Below are 25,694 nucleotides of genomic sequence, written 5' to 3' on the forward strand. Positions count from 1 at the left end.
CTAAGGAGAACCACTTGGAACGTTGTTGTGCATTGAGACTGGAAGGAATAGTCCAATGGTAAGCTAGCCAGGCAGAGGGAACCACGTGATTTACGTGTGAGGCCTTTATTACACTGCAAAAGGCCATATTACAGCCTTTATAGGAAGATGCACGTAGTTAAGAGTGTTGTAAAGCGACGGCGCTAATGAAAACGACTTGGGATGTTGTAGCGCATTGAGACTGGAACGACTAGTCCAATGGTAACCTGCGCAGGCAGATGGAACCTCGTGATTTACGTGTGAGGTCTTTATTTGACTTCAAAAGGCCATATTACAGCCTTTATAGGACTGTGCACGCAGTTAAGAGAGTTCTAAAGCCACGGCGCTATGGAAAACAACTTGGGACGTTGTAGCACACTGAGACTGGAAAGACTAGTCCAATGGTAACCGGCGCAGGCAACTCAAACCGCGTGATTTAAGTGTGCGGCTTTATTAGACTGCAAAAGGCCATACTACGGTTTTTATAGGACTCCACACGTAGTTAAGTGTGTTTTAAGGCCACGGCGCTAAGGAGAACTACTTGGAACGTTGTAGTGCAATGACGCTGGAAGGAATAGTCCAATGGTAACCTGCGCAGGGAGATGGAGCGGCGTGATTTAATTGTGCGTCCTTTATTAGACTGCAAAAGGCGATATTACGGTTTTTATAGCACTGTGCACGTAGTTAAGAGTGTTCTAAGGCCACAGCACTAAGGAAAACGACTTGGGACGTTGTAGCGCATTGAGACTGGAACGAATAGTCCAATGGTAAGCTGCGCAGGCAGATGAAATCACGTGACTTACATGTGAGGCTTTTATTAGACTGGAAAAGGGCATATTATAGCCTTTGTAGGACGATGCACGTAGTTAAGAGTGTACTAAAGCAACGGCGCTAATGAAAACAACTTGGGACGTTGTAGCGCATTGAGACTGGAAGGAATAGTCCAATGGTAACCTGCGCAGACAGGTGAAACCACGTGATTTACGTGTGAGGTCTTTATTAGACTGCAAAAGGTCATATTACAGCCTTTATAGGACTGTGCACGTAGTTAAGAGAGCTCTAAAGCCACGGCGCTAAATAGAACCACTTGGAACGTTGTAGGGCCAATGGTAAGCTGCCCAGGCAGAGGTAACCACGTGATTTACGTGTGAGGCCTTTATTACACTGCAAAAGGCCATATTACAGCCTTTATAGGAAGATGCACGTAGTTAAGAGTGTTCTAAGGCGACGGCGCTAATGAAAGCGACTTTCGACGATGAAGCGCATTGAGACTGGAACGACTAGTCCAATGGTAAGCTGCGCAGGCAGATGAAACCACGTGATTTACATGTGAGGCTTTTATTAGACTGGAAAAGGGCATATTATAGCCTTTGTAGGACGATGCACGTAGTTAAGAGTGTTTTAAGGCCACGGCGCTATGGAGAACTACTTGGAACGTTGTAGTGCAATGACGCTGGAAGGAATAGTCCAATGGTAACCTGCGCAGGGAGATGGAGCGGCGTGATTTAATTGTGCGTCCTTTATTAGACTGCAAAAGGCCATATTACGGTCTTTATAGCACTGTGCACGTAGTTAAGAGTGTTCTAAGGCCACAGCACTAAGGAAAACGACTTGGGATGTTGTAGCGCATTAAGACTGGAACGACTAGTCCAATGATAACCTGCGCAGGCAGATGGAACCTCGTGATTTACGTGTGAGGCTTTTATTAGACTGCAAAAAGCCATATTACAGCCTTTAAACGACTGTGCATGCAGTTAATGGTGTTCTAAGGCGACGGCGCTAATGAAAGCGACTTTCGACGATGAAACGCATTGAGACTGGAACAACTAGTCCAATGGTAAGCTGCGCAGGCAGATGAAACCACGTGATTTACATGTGAGGCTTTTATTAGACTGGAAAAGGGCATATTATAGCCTTTGTAGGACGATGCACGTAGTTAAGAGTGTTCTAAAGCGACGGCGCTAATAAAAACAACTTGGGACGTTGTAGCGCATTGAGACTGGAAGGAATAGTCCAATGGTAACCTGCGCAGACAGGTGAAACCTCGTGATTTAAGTGTGCGGCCTTTATTAGACTGCAAAAGGCCATACTACGGTCTTTATAGCACTGTGCACGCACTTAAGAGTGTTCTAAGGCAACGGCGCTAAGGAAAACCACTTGGAACGTTGTAGTGCATTGACTATGGAAGGAATATTCCAATGGTAACCGGCGCAGGCATCTGAAACCACTTGAGTTACGTCTGCGGCCTTTATTGGACTGCAAAAGGCCATATTACAGCCTTTATAGGACTGTGCACGCAGTTAATAGTGTTCTAAGGCGACGGCGCTAATGAAAGCGACTTTGGACGATGAAGGGCATTGAGACTGGAACGACTAGTCCAATGTTAACTTGTCCAGGCAGATGGAACCACGTGATTTACGCGTTAGGCCTTTATTAGACTGCAAAAATCCATATTACAGCCTTTATAAGACTGTGCACGTAGTTAAGAGTGTTGTAAGGCAACGGCGCTAATGAGAACGACTTGGGACGTTGTAGCGCATTGAGACTGGAACGACAAGTCCAATGGTAATCGGCGCAGGTAGCTGAAACCGCGTGATTTACGTGTTAGGCCTTTATTAGACTGCAAAAGGCCACATTACGGTCTTTATAGCACTGTGCACGTAGTTAAGAGTGTTCTAAGGCCATGGCGCTAAGGAAAACCACTTTGAAAGTTGTAGTGCATTGAGACTGGAAGGAATAGTCCAATGGTAACCTGCGCAGGGAGATGGAGCGGCGTGATTTAATTGTGCGACCTTTATTAGACTGCAAAAGGCCATATTACGGTCTTTATAGCACTGTGCACGTAGTTAAGAGTGTTCTAAGGCAACGGCGCTAATGAAGACGACTTGGGACGTTGTAGCGCATTGAGACTGGAACGACTAGTCCAATGGTAACCTGCGCAGGCAGGTAAAACCACGTGATTTACGTGTGAGTTTATATTAGTCTTTAAAAGGCCATATTACAGCCTTTATAGCACTGTGCACGTAGTTAAGAGTGTTCTAAGGCCACGGCGCTAAGGAAAGCCACTTGGAACGTTGTAGTGCATTGACAATGAAAGGAATATTCCAATGGTAACCTGCGATTCTAGATGGAACCATGTGATTTACGTGCGAGGCATTTATTAGACTGCAAAAGGCCATATTACGGTCTTTATGGCACTGTGCACGTAGTTAAGAGTGTTCTAAGGCAACGGCGCTAATGAAGACGACTTGGGACGTTGTAGCGCATTGAGACTGGAACGACTAGTCCAATGGTAACCTGCGCAGGCAGGTGAAACCACGTGATTTACGTGTGAGTCTATATTAGTCTTTAAAAGGCCATACTACAGCCTTTATAGGACTGTGCACGTAGTGAAGAGTGTTCTAAGGCAACGGGGCTAATGAAGACGACTTGGGACGTTGTAGCGCATTGAGACTGGAACGACTAGTCCAATGTTAACCTGCGCAGTCAGGTGAAACCACGTGATTTACGTGTGAGTTTATATTAGTCTTTAAAAGGCCATATTACAGCCTTTATAGCACTGTGCACGTAGTTAAGAGTGTTCTAAGGCCACGGCGCTAAGGAAAGCCACTTGGAGCGTTGTAGTGCATTGACAATGAAAGGAATATTCCAATGGTAACCTCATAGGCAGATGTAACCGCGTGATTTACGTGAGAGGCCTTTATTGGACTGCAAAAGGCCATATTACTGCCTTTATAGGACTGTGCACGTAGTTAATAGTGTTCTAAGGCGACGGCGCTAATGAAAGCGACTTTGGACGATGTAGTGCATTGAGACTGGAACGACTAGTCCAATGGTAACCTGCCAGGCTAGATGAAACCATATGATTTACGTGCGAGGCATTTATTAGACTGCAAAAGGCCGTATTACAGCCTTTATAGGACTGTGCACGTAGTTAAGAGTGTTCTAAGGCAACGGGGCTAATGAAGACGACTTGGGACGTTGTCGCGCATTGAGACTGGAACGACTAATCCAATGGTAAACTGCGCAGGCAGGTGAAACCACGTGATTTACGTGTGAGGCCTTTATTAGACTGCAAAAGGCCATATTACAGCCTTTAAAGGACTATGCACGTGGTTAAGAGTGTTCTAAGGCGACGGCGCTAATGAAAGCGAACTTGGACGTTGTGGCGCATTGAGACTGAAACGACTAGTCCAATGGTAACTTGTCCAGGCAGATGGAACCACGTGATTTACGTGTGAGTCTATATTAGTCTTTAAAAGGCCATATTACAGCCTTTATAGCACTGTGCACGTAGTTAAGAGTGTTCTAAGGCCACGGCGCTAAGGAAAGCCACTTGGAACGTTGTAGTGCATTGACAATGAAAGGAATATTCCAATGGTAACCTCACAGGCAGATGTAACCCCGTGATTTACGTGTGAGGCCTTTATTGGACTGCAAAAGGCCATATTACGGCCTTTATAGGACTGTGCACGTAGTTAATAGTGTTCTAAGGCGACGGCGCTAATGAAAGCGACTTTGGACGATGTAGTGCATTGAGACTGGAACGACTAGTCCAATGGTAACCTGCGAGGCTAGATGGAACCATGTGATTTACGTGCGAGGCTTTTATTAGACTGCAAAAGGCCTTATTACAGCCTTTATAGGACTGTGCACGTAGTTAAGAGTGTTCTAAGGCAACGGGGCTAATGAAGACGACTTGGGTCGTTGTCGCGCATTGAGACTGGAACGACTAATCCAATGGTAAACTGCGCAGGCAGGTGAAACCACGTGATTTACGTGTTAGGCCTTTATTAGACTGCAAAAGGCCACATTGCGGTCTTTATACCACTGTGCAGTTAGTTAAGAGTGTTCTAAGGCCATGGCGCTAAGGAAAACCACTTTGAAAGTTGTAGTGCATTGAGACTGGAAGGAATATTCCGATGGTAACCGGCGCAGGCAACTCAAACTGCGTGATTTAAGTATGCGGCCTTTATAAGACTGCAAAAGGCCATGATACGGTCTTTATAGAACTGTGCACGTAGTTAAGAGAGTTCTAAGGCCACGGCGCTAAGGAAAACCAGTTAGAACGTTGTAGTGCTGTGAGACTGGAAGGAATAGTCCAATGGTAACCTGCGCAGGGAGATGGAGCGGCGTGATTTAAGTGTGCGTCCTTTATTAGACTGCAAAAAGCCATAATACGGTCTTTATAGCACTGTGCACGTAGTTAAGAGTGTTCTAAGGCAACGGCGATAATGAAGAAGACTTGGGACGTTGTAGCGCATTGAGACTGGAACGACTAGTCCAATGGTAAACTGCGCAAGAATATAGAACCACGTGATTTACGTGCAAGGCCTTTATTAGAGTGCAAAAGGCCATATTACAACCTTTAAAGGATTTTGCACGTAGTTAAGAGTGTTCCAAGGCGACGGCGCTCATGAAAGCGACCTTAGACGTTGTAGTGCATTGAGACTGGAAGGAATAGTCCAATGGTAACCTGCGCAGGGAGATGGAGCGGCGTGATTTAAGTGTGCGTCCTTTATTAGACTGCAAAAAGCCATATTACGGTCTTTATAGCACTGTGCACGTAGTTAAGAGTGTGGTAAAGCAACGGCGCTAATGAGAACGACTTGGGACGTTGTAGCGCATTGAGACTGGAACGACAAGTCCAATGGTAATCGGCGCAGGCAGCTGAAACCGCGTGACTTACGTGTTACGCCTTTATTAGACTGCAAAAGGCCACATTACGGTCTTTATAGCACTGTGCACGTAGTTAAGAGTGTTCTAAGGCCATGGCGCTAAGGAAAACCACTTTGAAAGTTGTAGTGCATTGAGACTGGAACGACAAGTCCAATGGTAACCTGCGCAGGCAGATAGAACCACGTGATTTACGTGTGAGGCCTTTATTAGACTGCAAAAGGCCATATTACAGCCTTTATAGGACGATGCACGTAGTTAAGAGTGTTCTAAGGCGATGGCACTAATGAAAGCGACTTTGGACGATGAAGCGCATTGAGACTGGAACGACTAGTCGAATGGTAACTTGTCCAGGCAGATGGAACCACGTGATTTACGCGTGAGGCCTTTATTAGACTGCAAAAAGCCATATTACAGCCTTTATAAGACTGTGCACGTAATTAAGAGTGTTGTAAGGCAACGGCGCTAATGAGAACGACTTGGGACGTTGTAGCGCATTGAGACTGGAACGACAAGTCCAATGGTAATCGGCGCAGGCAGCTGAAACCGCGTGATTTACGTGTTAGGCCTTTATTAGACTGGAAAAGGCCACATTACGGTCTTTATAGCACTGTGCACGTAGTTAAGAGTATTCTAAGGCCATGGCGCTAAGAAAAACCACTTTGAAAGTTGTAGTGCATTGAGACTGGAAGGAATAGTCCAATGGTAACCTGCGCAGGGAGATGGAGCGGCGTGATTTAATTGTGCGTCCTTTATTAGACTGCAAAAGGCCATATTACGGTCTTTATGGCACTGTGCACGTAGTTAAGAGTGTTCTAAGGCAACGGCGCTAATGAAGACGACTTGGAACGTTGTAGCGCATTGAGACTGGAACGACTAGTCCAATGGTAACCGGCGCAGGCATCTGAAACCACTTGAGTTACGTCTGCGGCCTTTATTTGACTGCAAAAGGCCATATTACAGCCTTTATAGGACTGTGCACGTAGTTAAGAGTGTTGTAAGGCAACGGCGCTAATGAAAACGACTTGGGACGTTGTAGCGCAATGAGACTGGAACGACTAGTCCAATGGTAACTTGTCCAGGCAGATGGAACCACGTGATTTACGCGTGAGCCCTTTATTAGACTGCAAAAAGCCATATTCCAGCCTTTAAACGACTGTGCACGCAGTTAATGGTGTTCTAAGGCGACGGCGCTAATGAAAGCGACTTTCGACGATGAAGCGCATTGAGACTGGAACGACTAGTCCAATGGTAACCTGCGCAGGCAGATGGAACCACGTGATTTACGTGTGAGGCCTTTATTAGACTGCAAAAAGCCATATTACAGCCTTTATAGGACTGTGCACGTAGTTAAGAGTGTTGTAAGGCAACGGCGCTAATGAAAACGACTTGGGACGTTGTAGCGCAATGAGACTGGAACGACTAGTCCAATGGTAACTTGTCCAGGCAGATGGAACCACGTGATTTACGCGTGAGCCCTTTATTAGACTGCAAAAAGCCATATTACAGCCTTTATAGGACTGTGCACGTAGTTAAGAGTGTTGTAATGCCACAGCACTAAGGAAAACGACTTGGGACGTTGTAGCGCATTGAGACCGGAACTAATAGTCCAATGGTAACCTGCACAGGCAGATGGAACAACGTGATTTACGTGTGAGGCCTTTATTACCCTGCAAAACGCCATATTACGGTCGTTATAGGGCTGTGCACGTAATTAAGAGAGCTCTAAAGCCACGGCGCTAAATAGAACCACTTGGAACGTTGTAGGGCATTGAGACTGGAAGGAATAGTCCAATGGTAAGCTGCCCAGGCAGAGGGAACCACGTGATTTACGTGTGAGGCCTTTATTACACTGCAAAAGGCCATATTACAGCCTTTATAGGAAGATGCACGTAGTTAAGAGTGTTGTAAAGCGACGGCGCTAAGGAAAACGACTTGGGACGTTGTACCACATTGAGACTTGAAGGACTAGTCCAATGGTAAGCTGCGCAGACAGGTGAAACCACGTGATTTACGTGTGAGGCCTTTATTAGACTGCAAAAGGCCATACTACAGCCTTTAAAGATCTGTGCACGTAGTTAAGAGTGTTCTAAGGCGACGGCACTAATGAAAACGACTTGGGATGTTGTAGCGCATTGAGACTGGAACGACTAGTCCAATGGTAACCTGCGCAGGCAGATGGAACCACGTGATTTACGTGCGAGGCTTTTATTAGACTGCAAAAGGCCATATTACAGCCTTTATAGCACTGTGCACGCACTTAAGAGTGTTCTAAGGCAACGGCGCTAAGGAAAACCACTTGGAACGTTGTAGTGCATTGACTATGGAAGGAATATTCCAATGGTAACCGGCGCAGGCATCTGAAACCACTTGAGTTACGTCTGCGGCCTTTATTGGACTGCAAAAGGCCATATTACAGCCTTTACTGGACTGTGCACGCAGTTAATAGTGTTCTAAGGCGACGGCGCTAATGAAAGCGACTTTGGACGATGAAGCGCATTGAGACTGGAACGACTAGTCCAATGGTCTCTTGTCCAGGCAGATGGAACCATGTGATTTACGCGTGAGGCCTTTATTAGACTGCAAAAAGCCATATTACAGCCTTTATAAGACTGTGCACGTAGTTAAGAGTGTTGTAAGGCAACGGCGCTAATTAGAACAACTTGGGACGTTGTAGCGCATTGAGACTGGAACGACAAGTCCAATGGTAATCGGCGCAGGCAGCTGAAACCGCGTGATTTACGTGTTAGGCCTTTATTAGACTGCAAAAGGCCACATTACGGTCTTTATAGCACTGTGCACGTAGTTAAGAGTGTTCTAAGGCCATGGCGCTAAGGAAAACCACTTTGAAAGTTGTAGTGCATTGAGACTGGAAGGAATAGTCCAATGGTAACCTGCGCAGGGAGATGGAGCGGCGTGATTTAATTGTGCGTCCTTTATTAGACTGCAAAAGGCCATATTACGGTCTTTATAGCACTGTGCACGTAGTTAAGAGTGTTCTAAGGCCACAGCACTAAGGAAAACGACTTGGGACGTTGTAGCGCATTGAGACTGGAAGGAATAGTCCAATGGTAAGCTAGCCAGGCAGAGGGAACCACGTGATTTACGTGTGAGGCCTTTATTACACTGCAAAAGGCCATATTACAGCCTTTATAGGAAGATGCACGTAGTTAAGAGTGTTGTAAAGCGACGGCGCTAATGAAAACGACTTGGGATGTTGTAGCGCATTGAGACTGGAACGACTAGTCCAATGGTAACCTGCGCAGGCAGATGGAACCTCGTGATTTACGTGTGAGGTCTTTATTTGACTTCAAAAGGCCATATTACAGCCTTTATAGGACTGTGCACGCAGTTAAGAGAGTTCTAAAGCCACGGCGCTATGGAAAACAACTTGGGACGTTGTAGCACACTGAGACTGGAAAGACTAGTCCAATGGTAACCGGCGCAGGCAACTCAAACCGCGTGATTTAAGTGTGCGGCTTTATTAGACTGCAAAAGGCCATACTACGGTTTTTATAGGACTCCACACGTAGTTAAGTGTGTTTTAAGGCCACGGCGCTAAGGAGAACTACTTGGAACGTTGTAGTGCAATGACGCTGGAAGGAATAGTCCAATGGTAACCTGCGCAGGGAGATGGAGCGGCGTGATTTAATTGTGCGTCCTTTATTAGACTGCAAAAGGCGATATTACGGTCTTTATAGCACTGTGCACGTAGTTAAGAGTGTTCTAAGGCCACAGCACTAAGGAAAACGACTTGGGACGTTGTAGCGCATTGAGACTGGAACGAATAGTCCAATGGTAAGCTGCGCAGGCAGATGAAATCACGTGACTTACATGTGAGGCTTTTATTAGACTGGAAAAGGGCATATTATAGCCTTTGTAGGACGATGCACGTAGTTAAGAGTGTACTAAAGCAACGGCGCTAATGAAAACAACTTGGGACGTTGTAGCGCATTGAGACTGGAAGGAATAGTCCAATGGTAACCTGCGCAGACAGGTGAAACCACGTGATTTACGTGTGAGGTCTTTATTAGACTGCAAAAGGTCATATTACAGCCTTTATAGGACTGTGCACGTAGTTAAGAGAGCTCTAAAGCCACGGCGCTAAATAGAACCACTTGGAACGTTGTAGGGCCAATGGTAAGCTGCCCAGGCAGAGGGAACCACGTGATTTACGTGTGAGGCCTTTATTACACTGCAAAAGGCCATATTACAGCCTTTATAGGAAGATGCACGTAGTTAAGAGTGTTCTAAGGCGACGGCGCTAATGAAAGCGACTTTCGACGACGAAGCGCATTGAGACTGGAACGACTAGTCCAATGGTAAGCTGCGCAGGCAGATGAAACCACGTGATTTACATGTGAGGCTTTTATTAGACTGGAAAAGGGCATATTATAGCCTTTGTAGGACGATGCACGTAGTTAAGAGTGTTTTAAGGCCACGGCGCTATGGAGAACTACTTGGAACGTTGTAGTGCAATGACGCTGGAAGGAATAGTCCAATGGTAACCTGCGCAGGGAGATGGAGCGGCGTGATTTAATTGTGCGTCCTTTATTAGACTGCAAAAGGCCATATTACGGTCTTTATAGCACTGTGCACGTAGTTAAGAGTGTTCTAAGGCCACAGCACTAAGGAAAACGACTTGGGATGTTGTAGCGCATTAAGACTGGAACGACTAGTCCAATGATAACCTGCGCAGGCAGATGGAACCTCGTGATTTACGTGTGAGGCTTTTATTAGACTGCAAAAAGCCATATTACAGCCTTTAAACGACTGTGCATGCAGTTAATGGTGTTCTAAGGCGACGGCGCTAATGAAAGCGACTTTCGACGATGAAACGCATTGAGACTGGAACAACTAGTCCAATGGTAAGCTGCGCAGGCAGATGAAACCACGTGATTTACATGTGAGGCTTTTATTAGACTGGAAAAGGGCATATTATAGCCTTTGTAGGACGATGCACGTAGTTAAGAGTGTTCTAAAGCGACGGCGCTAATAAAAACAACTTGGGACGTTGTAGCGCATTGAGACTGGAAGGAATAGTCCAATGGTAACCTGCGCAGACAGGTGAAACCACGTGATTTACGTGTGAGGTCTTTATTAGACTGCAAAAGGCCATAATACGGTCGTTATAGGGCTGTGCACGTAATTAAGAGAGTTCTGAGGCCACGGCGCTAAGGAGAACCACTTGGAACGTTGTTGTGCATTGAGACTGGAAGGAATAGTCAATTGGTAACCTGCGCAGGCAGGTGAAACCAGGTGATTTACGTGTGAGGCCTTTATTAGACTGCAAAAGGCCATATTACAGCCTTTATAGGACGATGCACGTAGTTAAGAGTGTTGAAAAGCGACGGCGCTAAGGAAAATGACTTGGGACGTTGTACCACATTGAGACTTGAAGGACTAGTCCAATGGTAACCTGCGCAGGCAGATGGAACCTCGTGATTTACGTGTGAGGTCTTTATTTGACTGCAAAAGGCCATATTAAAGCCTTTATATGACTGTGCACGTAGTTAAGAGTGTTCTAAGGCGACGGCACTAATGAAAATGACTTGGGATGTTGTAGCGCATTGAGACTGGAACGACTAGTCCAATGGTAACCTGCACAGGCAGATGGAACCACGTGATTTACGTGTGAGGCCTTTATTAGACTGCAAAAGGTCATATTACAGCCCTTATAGGACTGTGCACGTAGTTAAGAGTGTTCTAAGGCGACGGCGCTAATGAAAGCGACCATAGACGTTGTAGCGCATTGAGACTGGAACGACTAGCCCAATGGTAACCTGCGCAGGCAGATAGAACCACGTGATTTACGTGCGAGGCTTTTATTACCCTGCAAAACGCCATATTACGGTCGTTATAGGGCTGTGCACGTAATTAAGAGAGCTCTAAAGCCACGGCGCTAAATAGAACCACTTGGAACGTTGTAGGGCATTGAGACTGGAAGGAATAGTCCAATGGTAAGCTGCCCAGGCAGAGGGAACCACGTGATTTACGTGTGAGGCCTTTATTACACTGCAAAAGGCCATATTACAGCCTTTATAGGAAGATGCACGTAGTTAAGAGTGTTGTAAAGCGACGGCGCTAAGGAAAACGACTTGGGATGTTGTAGCGCATTAAGACTGGAACGACTAGTCCAATGATAACCTGCGCAGGCAGATGGAACCTCGTGATTTACGTGTGAGGCTTTTATTAGACTGCAAAAAGCCATATTACAGCCTTTAAACGACTGTGCATGCAGTTAATGGTGTTCTAAGGCGACGGCGCTAATGAAAGCGACTTTCGACGTTGTAGCGCATTGAGACTGGAAGGAATAGTCCAATGGTAACCTGCGCAGACAGGTGAAACCACGTGATTTACGTGTGAGGTCTTTATTAGACTGCAAAAGGCCATAATACGGTCGTTATAGGGCTGTGCACGTAATTAAGAGAGTTCTGAGGCCACGGCGCTAAAGAGAACCACTTGGAACGTTGTTGTGCATTGAGACTGGAAGGAATAGTCAATTGGTAACCTGCGCAGGCAGATGGAACCTCGTGATTTACGTGTGAGGTCTTTATTAGACTGCAAAAGGTCAGATTACAGCCTTTATAGGACTGTGCATGTAGTGAAGAGAGTTCTAAGGCGACGGCGCTAATGAAAACGACTTGGGACGTTGTAGCGCATTGAGACTGGAACGAATAGTCCAATGGTAACCTGCACAGGCAGATGGAACAACGTGATTTACGTGTGAGGCCTTTATTACCCTGCAAAACGCCATATTACGGTCGTTATAGGGCTGTGCACGTAATTAAGAGAGCTCTAAAGCCACGGCGCTAAATAGAACCACTTGGAACGTTGTAGGGCATTGTGACAGGAAGGAATAGTCCGATGGTAAGCTGCGCAGGCAGATGAAACCACGTGATTTACATGTGAGGCTTTTATTAGACTGGAAAACGCCATATTACGGTCGTTATAGGGCTGTGCACGTAATTAAGAGAGCTCTAAAGCCACGACGCTAAATAGAACCACTTGGAACGTTGTAGGGCATTGAGACTGGAAGGAATAGTCCAATGGTAAGCTGCGCAGGCAGGTGAAACCACGTGATTTACGTGTGAGGCCTTTATTAGACTGCAAAAGGCCATATTACAGCCTTTATAGGACGATGCACGTAGTTAAGAGTGTTGAAAAGCGACGGCGCTAAGGAAAACGACTTGGGACGTTGTACCACATTGAGACTTGAAGGACTAGTCCAATGGTAACCTGCGCAGGCAGATGGAACCTCGTGATTTACGTGTGAGGTCTTTATTTGACTGCAAAAGGCCATATTAAAGCCTTTATATGACTGTGCACGTAGTTAAGAGTGTTCTAAGGCGACGGCACTAATGAAAATGACTTGGGATGTTGTAGCGCATTGAGACTGGAACAACTAGTCCAATGGTAACCTGCACAGGCAGATGAAACCACGTGATTTACATGTGAGGCTTTTATTAGACTGGAAAAGGGCATATTATAGCCTTTGTAGGACGATGCACGTAGTTAAGAGTGTTCTAAAGCGACGGCGCTAATGAAAACAACTTGGGACGTTGTAGCGCATTGAGACTGGAAGGAATAGTCCAATGGTAACCTGCGCAGACAGGTGAAACCACGTGATTTACGTGTGAGGTCTTTATTAGACTGCAAAAGGCCATAATACGGTCGTTATAGGGCTGTGCACGTAATTAAGAGAGTTCTGAGGCCACGGCGCTAAAGAGAACCACTTGGAACGTTGTTGTGCATTGAGACTGGAAGGAATAGTCAATTGGTAACCTGCGCAGGCAGATGGAACCTCGTGATTTACGTGTGAGGTCTTTATTAGACTGCAAAAGGTCATATTACAGCCTTTATAGGACTGTGCACGTAGTGAAGAGAGTTCTGAGGCCACGGCGCTAAGGAGAACCACTTGGAACGTTGTTGTGCATTGAGACTGGAAGGAATAGTCAATTGGTAACCTGCGCAGGCAGATGGAACCTCGTGATTTACGTGTGAGGTCTTTATTAGACTGCAAAAGGTCATATTACAGCCTTTATAGGACTGTGCACGTAATTAAGAGTGTTGAAAAGCGACGGCGCTAAGGAAAACGACTTGGGACGTTGTACCACATTGAGACTGGAACAACTAGTCCAATGGTAACCTGCACAGGCAGATGAAACCACGTCATTTACATGTGAGGCTTTTATTAGACTGGAAAAGGGCATATTATAGCCTTTGTAGGACGATGCACGTAGTTAAGAGTGTTCTAAAGCGACGGCGCTAATGAAAACAACTTGGGACGTTGTAGCGCATTGAGACTGGAAGGAATAGTCCAATGGTAAGCTGCGCAGGCAGGTGAAACCACGTGATTTACGTGTGAGGCCTTTATTAGACTGCAAAAGGCCATATTACAGCCTTTATAGGACGATGCACGTAGTTAAGAGTGTTGAAAAGCGACGGCGCTAAGGAAAACGACTTGGGACGTTGTACCACATTGAGACTTGAAGGACTAGTCCAATGGTAACCTGCGCAGGCAGATGGAACCTCGTGATTTACGTGTGAGGTCTTTATTTGACTGCAAAAGGCCATATTAAAGCCTTTATATGACTGTGCACGTAGTTAAGAGTGTTCTAAGGCGACGGCACTAATGAAAATGACTTGGGATGTTGTAGCGCATTGAGACTGGAACAACTAGTCCAATGGTAACCTGCACAGGCAGATGAAACCACGTGATTTACATGTGAGGCTTTTATTAGACTGGAAAAGGGCATATTATAGCCTTTGTAGGACGATGCACGTAGTTAAGAGTGTTCTAAAGCGACGGCGCTAATGAAAACAACTTGGGACGTTGTAGCGCATTGAGACTGGAAGGAATAGTCCAATGGTAACCTGCGCAGACAGGTGAAACCACGTGATTTACGTGTGAGGTCTTTATTAGACTGCAAAAGGCCATAATACGGTCGTTATAGGGCTGTGCACGTAATTAAGAGAGTTCTGAGGCCACGGCGCTAAAGAGAACCACTTGGAACGTTGTTGTGCATTGAGACTGGAAGGAATAGTCAATTGGTAACCTGCGCAGGCAGATGGAACCTCGTGATTTACGTGTGAGGTCTTTATTAGACTGCAAAAGGTCATATTACAGCCTTTATAGGACTGTGCACGTAGTGAAGAGAGTTCTGAGGCCACGGCGCTAAGGAGAACCACTTGGAACGTTGTTGTGCATTGAGACTGGAAGGAATAGTCAATTGGTAACCTGCGCAGGCAGATGGAACCTCGTGATTTACGTGTGAGGTCTTTATTAGACTGCAAAAGGTCATATTACAGCCTTTATAGGACTGTGCACGTAATTAAGAGTGTTGAAAAGCGACGGCGCTAAGGAAAACGACTTGGGACGTTGTACCACATTGAGACTGGAACAACTAGTCCAATGGTAACCTGCACAGGCAGATGAAACCACGTCATTTACATGTGAGGCTTTTATTAGACTGGAAAAGGGCATATTATAGCCTTTGTAGGACGATGCACGTAGTTAAGAGTGTTCTAAAGCGACGGCGCTAATGAAAACAACTTGGGACGTTGTAGCGCATTGAGACTGGAAGGAATAGTCCAATGGTAACCTGCGCAGACAGGTGAAACCACGTGATTTACGTGTGAGGTCTTTATTAGACTGCAAAAGGCCATAATACGGTCGTTATAGGGCTGTGCACGTAATTAGGAGAGTTCTGAGGCCACGGCGCTAAGGAGAACCACTTGGAACGTTGTTGTGCATTGAGACTGGAAGGAATAATCAGTTGGTAACCTGCGCAGGCAGATGGAACCTCGTGATTTACGTGTGAGGTCTTTATTAGACTGCAAAAGGTCATATTACAGCCTTTATAGGACTGTGCACGTAGTGAAGAGAGTTCTAAGGCGACGGCGCTAATGAAAACGACTTGGGACGTTGTAGCGCATTGAGACTGGAACAAATAGTCCAATGGTAACCTGCACAGGCAGATGGAACAACGTGATTTACGTGTGAGGCCTTTATTACCCTGCAAAACGCCATATTACGTTATAGGGCTGTGCACGTAATTAAGAGAGCTCTAAAGCCACGGCGCTAAATAGAACCACTTGGAACGTTGTAGGGCATTGTGACTGGAAGGAATAGTCCGATGGTAAGCTGCACAGGCATATGGAACAACGTGATTTACGTGTGAGGCCTTTATTACCCTGCAAAACGCCATATTACGGTCGTTATAGGGCTGTGCACGTAATTAAGAGAGCTCTAAAGCCACGGCGCTAAATAGAACCACTTGGAACGTTGTAGGGCATTGAGACTTGAAGGAATATTCCAATGGTAACCTGCGAGGCTAGATGGAACCATGTGATTTACGTGCAAGGCATTTATTAGACTGCAAAAGGCCATATTACAGCATTTATAGGACTGTGCACGTAGTTAAGAGTGTTGTAAGGCAACGGCGCTAATGAGAACGACTTGGGACGTTGTAGCGCATTGAGACTGGAACGACAAGTCCAATGGTAATCGGCGCAGGCAGCTGAAACCGCGTGATTTACGTGTTAGGCCTTTATTAGACTGCAAAAGGCCATATTACAGCCTTTAAAGGACTGTGCACGTGGTTAAGAGTGTTCTAAGGCGACGGCGCTAATGAAAGCGAACTTGGACGTTGTGGCGCATCGAGACTGGAACGACTAGTCCAATGGTAACTTGTCCAGGCAGATGGAACCACGTGATTTACGCGTGAGGCCTTTATTAGACTGCAAAAGGCCACATTACGGTCTTTATAGCACTGTGAAGTTAGTTAAGAGTGTTCTAAGGCCATGGCGCTAAGGAAAACCACTTGGAACGTTGTAGGGCATTGTGACTGGAAGGAATAGTCCGATGGTAAGCTGCGCAGGCAGATGAAACCACGTGATTTACATGTGAGGCTTTTATTAGACTGGAAAAGGGCATATTATAGCCTTTGTAGGACGATGCACGTAGTTAAGAGTGTTCTAAAGCGACGGCGCTAAGTAAAACGACTTGGGACGTTGTAGCGCATTGAGACTGGAAGGAATAGTCCAATGGTAACCTGCACAGGCATATGGAACAACGTGATTTACGTGTGAGGTCTTTATTAGACTGCAAAAGGCCATAATACGGTCGTTATAGGGCTGTGCACGTAATTAAGAGAGTTCTGAGGCCACGGCGCTAAAGAGAACCACTTGGAACGTTGTTGTGCATTGAGACTGGAAGGAATAGTCAATTGGTAACCTGCGCAGGCAGATGGAACCTCGTGATTTACGTGTGAGGTCCTTATTAGACTGCAAAAGGTCATATTACAGCCTTTATAGGACTGTGCACGTAGTGAAGAGAGTTATAAGGCGACGGCGCTAATGAAAACGACTTGGGACGTTGTAGCGCATTGAGACTGGAACGAATAGTCCAATGGTAACCTGCACAGGCAGATGGAACAACGTGATTTACGTGTGAGGCCTTTATTACCCTGCAAAACGCCATATTACGGTCGTTATAGGGCTGTGCACGTAATTAAGAGAGCTCTAAAGCCACGGCGCTAAATAGAACCACTTGGAACGTTGTAGGGCATTGAGACTGGAAGGAATAGTCCAATGGTAAGCTGCACAGGCTGGTGAAACCACGTGATTTACGTGTGAGGCCTTTATTAGACTGCAAAAGGCCATATTACAGCCTTTATAGGACGATGCACGTAGTTAAGAGTGTTGAAAAGCGACGGCGCTAAGGAAAACGACTTGGGACGTTGTACCACATTGAGACTTGAAGGACTAGTCCAATGGTAACCTGCGCAGGCAGATGGAACCTCGTGATTTACGTGTGAGGTCTTTATTTGACTGCAAAAGGCCATATTAAAGCCTTTATATGACTGTGCACGTAGTTAAGAGTGTTCTAAGGCGACGGCACTAATGAAAATGACTTGGAACGTTGTAGGGCATTGTGACTGGAAGGAATAGTCCGATGGTAAGCTGCACAGGCATATGGAACAACGTGATTTACGTGTGAGGCCTTTATTACCCTGCAAAACGCCATATTACGGTCGTTATAGGGCTGTGCACGTAATTAAGAGAGCTCTAAAGCCACGGCGCTAAATAGAACCACTTGGAACGTTGTAGGGCATTGAGACTGGAAGGAATATTCCAATGGTAACCTGCGAGGCTAGATGGAACCATGTGATTTACGTGCAAGGCATTTATTAGACTGCAAAAGGCCATATTACAGCCTTTATAGGACTGTGCACGTAGTTAAGAGTGTTGTAAGGCAACGGCGCTAATGAGAACGACTTGGGACGTTGTAGCGCATTGAGACTGGAACGACAAGTCCAATGGTAATCGGCGCAGGCAGCTGAAACCGCGTGATTTACGTGTTAGGCCTTTATTAGACTGCAAAAGGCCATATTACAGCCTTTAAAGGACTGTGCACGTGGTTAAGAGTGTTCTAAGGCGACGGCGCTAATGAAAGCGAACTTGGACGTTGTGGCGCATCGAGACTGGAACGACTAGTCCAATGGTAACTTGTCCAGGCAGATGGAACCACGTGATTTACGCGTGAGGCCTTTATTAGACTGCAAAAGGCCACATTACGGTCTTTATAGCACTGTGAAGTTAGTTAAGAGTGTTCTAAAGCGACGGCGCTAAGTAAAACGACTTGGGACGTTGTAGCGCATTGAGACTGGAAGGAATAGTCCAATGGTAACCTGCACAGGCATATGGAACAACGTGATTTACGTGTGAGGTCTTTATTAGACTGCAAAAGGCCATAATACGGTCGTTATAGGGCTGTGCACGTAATTAAGAGAGTTCTGAGGCCACGGCGCTAAAGAGAACCACTTGGAACGTTGTTGTGCATTGAGACTGGAAGGAATAGTCAATTGGTAACCTGCGCAGGCAGATGGAACCTCGTGATTTACGTGTGAGGTCTTTATTAGACTGCAAAAGGTCATATTACAGCCTTTATAGGACTGTGCACGTAGTGAAGAGAGTTCTAAGGCGACGGCGCTAATGAAAACGACTTGGGACGTTGTAGCGCATTGAGACTGGAACGAATAGTCCAATGGTAACCTGCACAGGCAGATGGAACAACGTGATTTACGTGTCAGGCCTTTATTACCCTGCAAAACGCCATATTACGGTCGTTATAGGGCTGTGCACGTAATTAAGAGAGCTCTAAAGCCACGGCGCTAAATAGAACCACTTGGAACGTTGTAGGGCATTGAGACTGGAAGGAATAGTCCAATGGTAAGCTGCACAGGCTGGTGAAACCACGTGATTTACGTGTGAGGCCTTTATTAGACTGCAAAAGGCCATATTACAGCCTTTATAGGACGATGCACGTAGTTAAGAGTGTTGAAAAGCGACGGCGCTAAGGAAAACGACTTGGGACGTTGTACCACATTGAGACTTGAAGGACTAGTCCAATGGTAACCTGCGCAGGCAGATGGAACCTCGTGATTTACGTGTGAGGTCTTTATTTGACTGCAAAAGGCCATATTAAAGCCTTTATATGACTGTGCACGTAGTTAAGAGTGTTCTAAGGCGACGGCACTAATGAAAATGACTTGGGATGTTGTAGCGCATTGAGACTGGAACGACTAGTCCAATGGTAACCTGCACAGGCAGATGAAACCACGTGATTTACATGTGAGGCTTTTATTAGACTGGAAAAGGGCATATTATAGCCTTTGTAGGACGATGCACGTAGTTAAGAGTGTTCTAAAGCGACGGCGCTAATGAAAACAACTTGGGACGTTGCAGCGCATTGAGACTGGAAGGAATAGTCCAATGGTAACCTGCGCAGACAGGTGAAACCACGTGATTTACGTGTGAGGTCTTTATTAGACTGCAAAAGGCCATAATACGGTCGTTATAGGACTGTGCACGTAATTAAGAGAGTTCTGAGGCCACGGCGCTAAGGAGAACCACTTGGAACGTTGTTGTGCATTGAGACTGGAAGGAATAGTCAATTGGTAACCTGCGCAGGCAGATGGAACCTCGTGATTTACGTGTGAGGTCTTTATTAGACTGCAAAAGGTCATATTACAGCCTTTATAGGACTGTGCACGTAGTGAAGAGAGTTCTAAGGCGACGGCGCTAATGAAAACGACTTGGGACGTTGTAGCGCATTGAGACTGGAACAAATAGTCCAATGGTAACCTGCACAGGCAGATGGAACAACGTGATTTACGTGTGAGGCCTTTATTACCCTGCAAAACGCCATATTACGGTCGTTATAGGGCTGTGCACGTAATTAAGAGAGCTCTAAAGCCACGGCGCTAAATAGAACCACTTGGAACGTTGTAGGGCATTGTGACTGGAAGGAATAGTCCGATGGTAAGCTGCGCAGGCAGATGAAACCACGTGATTTACATGTGAGGCTTTTATTAGACTGGAAAAGGGCATATTATAGCCTTTGTAGGACGATGCACGTAGTTAAGAGTGTTCTAAAGCGACGGCGCTAAGGAAAACGACTTGGGACGTTGTAGCGCATTGAGACTGGAAGGAATAGTCCAATGGTAACCTGCACAGGCATATGGAACAACGTGATTTACGTGTGAGGCCTTTATTACCCTGCAAAACGCCATATTACGGTCGTTATAGGGCTGTGCACGTAATTAAGAGAGCTCTAAAGCCACGGCGCTAAATAGAACCACTTGGAACGTTGTAGGGCATTGAGACTGGAAGGAATAGTCCAATGGTAAGCTGCGCAGGCAGGTGAAACCACGTGATTTACGTGTGAGGCTTTTATTAGACTGCAAAAGGCCATATTACAGCCTTTATAGGACGATGCACGTAGATAAGAGTGTTGAAAAGCGACGGCGCTAGGGAAAACGACTTGGGACGTTGTACCACATTGAGACTTGAAGGACTAGTCCAATGGTAACCTGCGCAGGCAGATGGAACCTCGTGATTTAAGTGTGCGGCCTTTATTAGACTGCAAAAGGCCATACTACGGTCTTTATAGGACTCTACACGTAGTTAAGAGTGTTCTAAGGCGATGGCACTAATGAAAACGACTTGGGATGTTGTAGCGCATTGAGACTGGAACAACTAGTCCAATGGTAACCTGCACAGGCAGATGGAACCACGTGATTTACGTGTGAGGCCTTTATTAGACTGCAAAAGGTCATATTACAGCCCTTATAGGACTGTGTACGTAGTTAAGAGTGTTCTAAGGCGACGGCGCTAATGAAAGCGACCTTAGACGTTGTAGCGCATTGAGACTGGAACGACTAGTCCAATGCTAACCTGCGCAGGCAGATAGAACCACGTGATTACGTGCGAGGCTTTTATTAGACTGCAAAAGGCCATATTACAGCCTTTATAGCACTGTGCACGCACTTAAGAGTGTTCTAAGGCAACGGCGCTAAGGAAAACCACTTGGAACGTTGTAGTGCATTGACTATGGAAGGAATATTCCAATGGTAACCGGCGCAGGCATCTGAAACCACTTGAGTTACGTCTGCGGCCTTTATTGGACTGCAAAAGGCCATATTACAGCCTTTATAGGACTGTGCACGCAGTTAATAGTGTTCTAAGGCGACGGCGCTAATGAAAGCGACTTTGGACGATGAAGCGCATTGAGACTGGAACGACTAGTCCAATGGTAACTTGTCCAGGCAGATGGAACCACGTGATTTACGCGTTAGGCCTTTATTAGACTGCAAAAAGCCATATTACAGCCTTTATAAGACTGTGCACGTAGTTAAGAGTGTTGTAAGGCAACGGCGCTAATGAGAACGACTTGGGACGTTGTAGCGCATTGAGACTGGAACGACAAGTCCAATGGTAATCGGCGCAGGCAGCTGAAACCGCGTGATTTACGTGTTAGGCCTTTATTAGACTGCAAAAGGCCACATTACGGTCTTTATGGCACTGTGCACGTAGTTAAGAGTGTTCTAAGGCCATGGCGCTAAGGAAAACCACTTTGAAAGTTGTAGTGCATTGACAATGAAAGGAATATTCCAATGGTAACCTGCGAGGCTAGATGGAACCATGTGATTTACGTGCGAGGCATTTATTAGACTGCAAAAGGCCATATTACAGCCTTTATAGGACTGTGCACGTAGTTAAGAGTGTTCTAAGGCAACGGGGCTAATGAAGACGACTTGGGACGTTGTCGCGCATTGAGACTGGAACGACTAGTCCAATGGTAACTTGTCCAGGCAGATGGAACCACGTGATTTACGCGTGAGGCCTTTATTAGACTGCAAAAGGCCACATTACGGTCTTTATAGCACTGTGAAGTTAGTTAAGAGTGTTCTAAGGCCATGGCGCTAAGGAAAACCACTTGGAACGTTGTAGGGCATTGTGACTGGAAGGAATAGTCCGATGGTAAGCTGCGCAGGCAGATGAAACCACGTGATTTACATGTGAGGCTTTTATTAGACTGGAAAAGGGCATATTATAGCCTTTGTAGGACGATGCACGTAGTTAAGAGTGTTCTAAAGCGACGGCGCTAAGGAAAACGACTTGGGACGTTGTAGCGCATTGAGACTGGAAGGACTAGTCCAATGGTAACCTGCACAGGCATATGGAACAACGTGATTTACGTGTGAGGTCTTTATTAGACTGCAAAAGGCCATAATACGGTCGTTATAGGGCTGTGCACGTAATTAAGAGAGTTCTGAGGCCACGGCGCTAAAGAGAACCACTTGGAACGTTGTTGTGCATTGAGACTGGAAGGAATAGTCAATTGGTAACCTGCGCAGGCAGATGGAACCTCGTGATTTACGTGTGAGGTCTTTATTAGACTGCAAAAGGTCATATTACAGCCTTTATAGGACTGTGCACGTAGTGAAGAGAGTTCTAAGGCGACGGCGCTAATGAAAACGACTTGGGACGTTGTAGCGCATTGAGACTGGAACGAATAGTCCAATGGTAACCTGCACAGGCAGATGGAACAACGTGATTTACGTGTGAGGCCTTTATTACCCTGCAAAACGCCATATTACGGTCGTTATAGGGCTGTGCACGTAATTAAGAGAGTTCTAAAGCCACGGCGCTAAATAGAACCACTTGGAATGTTGTAGGGCATTGAGACTGGAAGGAATAGTCCAATGGTAAGCTGCACAGGCAGGTGAAACCACGTGATTTACGTGTGAGGCCTTTATTAGACTGCAAAAGGCCATATTACAGCCTTTATAGGACGATGCACGTAGTTAAGAGTGTTGAAAAGCGACGGCGCTAAGGAAAACGACTTGGGACGTTGTACCACATTGAGACTTGAAGGACTAGTCCAATGGTAACCTGCGCAGGCAGATGGAACCTCGTGATTTACGTGTGAGGTCTTTATTTGACTGCAAAAGGCCATATTAAAGCCTTTATATGACTGTGCACGTAGTTAAGAGTGTTCTAAGACGACGGCACTAATGAAAATGACTTGGGATGTTGTAGCGCATTGAGACTGGAACGACTAGTCCAATGGTAACCTGCACAGGCAGATGAAACCACGTGATTTACATGTGAGGCTTTTAATAGACTGGAAAAGGGCATATTATAGCCTTTGTAGGACGATGCACGTAGTTAAGAGTGTTCTAAAGCGACGGCGCTAATGAAAACAACTTGGGACGTTGTAGCGCATTGAGACTGGAAGGAATAGTCCAATGGTAACCTGCGCAGACAGGTGAAACCACGTGATTTACGTGTGAGGTTTTTATTAGACTGCAAAAGGCCATAATACGGTCGTTATAGGACTGTGCACGTAATTAAGAGAGTTCTGAGGCCACGGCGCTAAGGAGAACCACTTGGAACGTTGTTGTGCATTGAGACTGGAAGGAATAGTCAATTGGTAACCTGCGCAGGCAGATGGAACCTCGTGATTTACGTGTGAGGTCTTTATTAGACTGCAAAAGGTCATATTACAGCCTTTATAGGACTGTGCACGTAGTGAAGAGAGTTCTAAGGCGACGGCGCTAATGAAAACGACTTGGGACGTTGTAGCGCATTGAGACTGGAACAAATAGTCCAATGGTAACCTGCACAGGCAGATGGAACAACGTGATTTACGTGTGAGGCCTTTATTACCCTGCAAAACGCCATATTACGGTCGTTATAGGGCTGTGCACGTAATTAAGAGAGCTCTAAAGCCACGGCGCTAAATAGAACCACTTGGAACGTTGTAGGGCATTGTGACTGGAAGGAATAGTCCAATGGTAAGCTGCGCAGGCAGATGAAACCACGTGATTTACATGTGAGGCTTTTATTAGACTGGAAAAGGGCATATTATAGCCTTTGTAGGACGATGCACGTAGTTAAGAGTGTTCTAAAGCGACGGCGCTAAGGAAAACGACTTGGGACGTTGTAGCGCATTGAGACTGGAAGGAATAGTCCAATGGTAACCTGCACAGGCATATGGAACAACGTGATTTACGTGTGAGGCCTTTATTACCCTGCAAAACGCCATATTACGATCGTTATAGGGCTGTGCACGTAATTAAGAGAGCTCTAAAGCCACGGCGCTAAATAGAACCACTTGGAACGTTGTAGGGCATTGAGACTGGAAGGAATAGTCCAATGGTAAGCTGCGCAGGCAGGTGAAACCACGTGATTTACGTGTGAGGCTTTTATTAGACTGCAAAAGGCCATATTACAGCCTTTATAGGACGATGCACGTAGTTAAGAGTGTTGAAAAGCGACGGCGCTAGGGAAAACGACTTGGGACGTTGTACCACATTGAGACTTGAAGGACTAGTCCAATGGTAATCTGCGCAGGCAGATGGAACCTCGTGATTTAAGTGTGCGGCCTTTATTAGACTGCAAAAGGCCATACTACGGTCTTTTTAGGACTCTACACGTAGTTAAGAGTGTTCTAAGGCGATGGCACTAATGAAAACGACTTGGGATGTTGTAGCGCAATGAGACTGGAACGACTAGTCCGATGGTAACCTGCACAGGCAGATGGAACCACGTGATTTACGTGTGAGGCCTTTATTAGACTGCAAAAGGTCATATTACAGCCCTTATAGGACTGTGTACGTAGTTAAGAGTGTTCTAAGGCGACGGCGATAAGGAAAACCACTTGGAACGTTGTAGTGCATTGACTATGGAAGGAATATTCCAATGGTAACCGGCGCAGGCATCTGAAACCACTTGAGTTACGTCTGCGGCCTTTATTGGACTGCAAAAGGCCATATTACAGCCTTTATAGGACTGTGCACGCAGTTAATAGTGTTCTAAGGCGACGGCGCTAATGAAAGCGACTTTGGACGATGAAGCGCATTGAGACTGGAACGACTAGTCCAATGGTAACTTGTCCAGGCAGATGGAACCACGTGATTTACGCGTTAGGCCTTTATTAGACTGCAAAAAGCCATATTACAGCCTTTATAAGACTGTGCACGTAGTTAAGAGTGTTGTAAGGCAACGGCGCTAATGAGAACGACTTGGGACGTTGTAGCGCATTGAGACTGGAACGACAAGTCCAATGGTAATCGGCGCAGGCAGCTGAAACCGCGTGATTTACGTGTTAGGCCTTTATTAGACTGCAAAAGGCCACATTACGGTCTTTATGGCACTGTGCACGTAGTTAAGAGTGTTCTAAGGCCATGGCGCTAAGGAAAACCACTTTGAAAGTTGTAGTGCATTGACAATGAAAGGAATATTCCAATGGTAACCTGCGAGGCTAGATGGAACCATGTGATTTACGTGCGAGGCATTTATTAGACTGCAAAAGGCCATATTACGGTCTTTATGGCACTGTGCACGTAGTTAAGAGTGTTCTAAGGCAACGGCGCTAATGAAGACGACTTGGGACGTTGTAGCGCATTGAGACTGGAACGACTAGTCCAATGGTAACTTGCGCAGTCAGGTGAAACCACGTGATTTACGTGTGAGTTTATATTAGTCTTTAAAAGGCCATATTACAGCCTTTATAGCACTGTGCACGTAGTTAAGAGTGTTCTAAGGCAACGGGGCTAATGAAGACGACTTGGGACGTTGTAGCGCATTGAGACTGGAACGACTAGTCCAATGGTAACCTGCGCAGTCAGGTGAAACCACGTGAT

The sequence above is a fragment of the Hydractinia symbiolongicarpus genome, chromosome 1 (genome assembly GCF_029227915.1).
Source record: "Hydractinia symbiolongicarpus strain clone_291-10 chromosome 1, HSymV2.1, whole genome shotgun sequence".
Taxonomy (NCBI): domain Eukaryota; kingdom Metazoa; phylum Cnidaria; class Hydrozoa; order Anthoathecata; family Hydractiniidae; genus Hydractinia; species Hydractinia symbiolongicarpus.